The sequence below is a fragment of the Pollicipes pollicipes genome, unplaced genomic scaffold (genome assembly GCF_011947565.3).
Source record: "Pollicipes pollicipes isolate AB1234 unplaced genomic scaffold, Ppol_2.1 Scaffold_6686;HRSCAF=7923_pilon_pilon_pilon, whole genome shotgun sequence".
In the NCBI taxonomy this organism is placed as follows: domain Eukaryota; kingdom Metazoa; phylum Arthropoda; class Thecostraca; order Pollicipedomorpha; family Pollicipedidae; genus Pollicipes; species Pollicipes pollicipes.
The window spans coordinates 29,604,782-29,605,206 of record NW_023596921.1 but is presented as its reverse complement, the minus strand read 5'-3'; positions in this window follow the sequence as shown (position 1 = coordinate 29,605,206).

Genomic DNA, 425 nt, shown 5'->3' with positions numbered 1-425 from the left:
ACTAAACTGCATTGATAAAACGTTCTGGTCAGCAGCTGATGGGCATTACTGAAGCTTCCCTGAGGCTTTAAGTCTTGTGATAGCCCCCAGGACCGTATGGAGACCCTCAGAAGGATGCATCACAATCGGTCCCCTCCTCGATGCGGCTGGATCTGAGACATCTTGCAACGGAACGGCGCAGGGGCCCTCGTTGATGCAAACAGACTACTGGCACAGGAAGTCCAATAGTTGTTGTTGAGACACTAAGTCGCCTTATCTGCCCCTGGTTGAAACGGTGCAGAGTATCCCTCGTCCGGTACTGGTGTCCCTGACTAGCATGGGCCTCTCCACTGTCTCATCGTACATGAGTACCCCCTTTTGCCATTTCTCCGGAGCCCTTTCATGTCAGGAGGGTCCAGACCAACACAATAGGCCCTTTGACATGC